At 44.8% G+C, this 2,412-nt stretch overlaps 1 pseudogene; it reads left to right on the forward strand.

The window, feature by feature from the left end:
* The first annotated feature begins 347 nt into the window (after positions 1-347).
* LOC115899248 lies at positions 348-786 on the forward strand (annotated as a pseudogene).
* Positions 787-2,412: the final 1,626 nt, after the last annotated feature.

Genomic DNA, 2,412 nt, shown 5'->3' on the forward strand with positions numbered 1-2,412 from the left:
AGACAAAATAAATGCTCTAAGGGAAAAAGACAAGTAGCCAAGGAACACTGGGAGAGGGCTTGGAGGAAACAAATTGTTCATCCATTCCCCCAAATCAGTGGTTCTCAGTAGTGAACCAGCATGAGCAACATTTGCCTGGGAACTTGTCTACCACCCCAGCCTTACTGAAACTCCAGGGGTGAAGCCCAGCAATCTCCTTTGACAAGCCTTCCAGGAGATTCTGATGTGAGCTCAAGATTGAGAACTACTGAGCCAGATAGATCTTAGCTGGTCCTAGGCCTTCCCAGAAAGCATTTTTTAAATTTTCCTCCACAGGAGGCCTACACGCTGCTGCCTCTGCGGCCATCATGTCTCTAGTGATCCCTGAAGAGTTCCAGCATATTTTGCGAGTACTCAACACCAGCATCGGTGGGCGGCAGAAAAAAAACCTTTGCCATCACTGCCATTAAGGCTGTGGGTTGAAGACATGCTCAAGCGGTGTTGAGGAAAGCAGACACTGACCTCACCAAGAGGGCGGGAGAACTCACTGAGGATGAGGCGGAACATGTGATCACCATTATGCAGGATCCATGCCGGTACAAGATCCCAGACTGGTTCCTGAACAGACAGAAGTATGTAAAGGTTGGAAAATATAGGCAGATCCTAGCCAACAGATGACAAGCTCTGTGAAGAGCTGGAGTGACTGAAGAAGATTCAGGCCCATAGAGGGCTGTGCTTGTCTGAGGCCAGCACAGCAAGACCACTGGCTGCCATGGCTGTACTGTGGGTGTGTCCAAGAATGAATAAGTCTGTAGGCCTTGTCTGTTAATAAACAGTTTATATACCAAAAAAAAAAAAAAAAAAAAAAAACAGGGAGAGTGTGGGATGGTTACCTGAGAAAATGCTTTAGCTACCTTGCAGGGGTGGGAAGAAGGGACAGGAAGGGACAGGACTTGTAAATGAGGCTATTCTGGCAAGAGAAAGATCCTGCAAATAGAAATGAACTGACAGCAAATAAAACAATCCAAGATATATCTTATCTCTCTGATCATACTGCATTAATTTGCAGCACTTCTAGAATATGGCTAAATGACATAAGAGTGTATTCACAGCATATTTCTCAGTTTAAATAAAATGCGCAATGTGGGCCCAATTATGTAAACTGCACGTGCATATCAATCTATATTTAGAAAAAATATTAGAAGATTATATATCTAAATGTGATCATCTCTGGGTAGTGGAATACGAGTAACCTTTACTTCATTCTTTATGACGTTTTGTTTTTTCCCCAATGTTTCCATAATATTTTTTGGTATTTTTTTAATAACAAAACAACTGTAATAAAGTGACAAGCTTGTTGGATCTAAATAGTCATTTAAAAAAATCTGTATAGCCCTCTCCAGAGGCTACCTCTCCAAGAATTTATGTCACACTGATAATTAGCACCACCTGTTACACTTGTGCTAAAATGGGCACAAAGAACGTTGGATTCAGAACATATAAAGAGATTGTTAAACTCCTCAGCTCCAGTTGAAACCAGCACAGCAGGGAGAGTTGCAAAAAAATGTGAGTCAGAGCCCACCCTGGGGCTCGGGGCCCTGCTGGGGCTGGCCCAGGGCCCTCATGTGCCTCCAGCACGTGAATTTGGGTTGCTGGGTGTCCTCAGCAGCCTGCAGGGACCCATTGTCCTTCTGTGCAGCTTTGTTCGGGAGCCCCAGCACCCTCTCAGTTTTCACACCCTGATTTCCTACCAGGGAGAGGCCCTGGGCAAAAACAAAACAAAATAAAAACACTGAAAGGGCTCTCAAAGCCTAGAAAGGAAGAAAGGACAATGGAACGTGATGTAAGGGTCGCTAAACAGCCAGTGACTCAGCACTTCTGCACTGTCAACACCAGCTGCAGCCTGCAGCGGTGGCAGTGGCAGCTCACAGAACAGACACACACACACAGTGCAAACATTACACTGCCTGGAGAATGGCAAAAATTCTGACTCTTAGACTGTGCTGCAGCCAAGAAGACACAGAATCAAAGACTTCTGGAGCTTCAAGAAACCTGGCAGAATATATAAGCATGTTGGACCTTAATTCAGTTTGCCATTAACATCTTTTATCAAGATCCCTAAGGAGGGCTGGGCATGGTGGCTCATGCCTGTAATCCCAGCACTTTGGGAGGCCAAGGTGGGAGGATCATTTGATGCCAGGAGTTTGATATCAGCCTGGGCAAAATAGTGAGACCCCATCTCTACAAAAAACTAAAAATTAAAAAAAAATCCCTAAAGAGCTGGACTTGTCACTGGGGTCAGATTCTCTAAACTGGACCCACTGTCTGCCTGCAAGCATGGCTATAACTCATTCTAATTCCTTCTGAAGCATCACACGATGAAATGTGGTTAGTGTGGGAGATTCTAGTGTGGGCTTCTGGAGGAGACTTTAG

The sequence above is a fragment of the Rhinopithecus roxellana genome, chromosome 8 (assembly GCF_007565055.1).
Source record: "Rhinopithecus roxellana isolate Shanxi Qingling chromosome 8, ASM756505v1, whole genome shotgun sequence".
Taxonomy (NCBI): Eukaryota; Metazoa; Chordata; class Mammalia; order Primates; family Cercopithecidae; genus Rhinopithecus; species Rhinopithecus roxellana.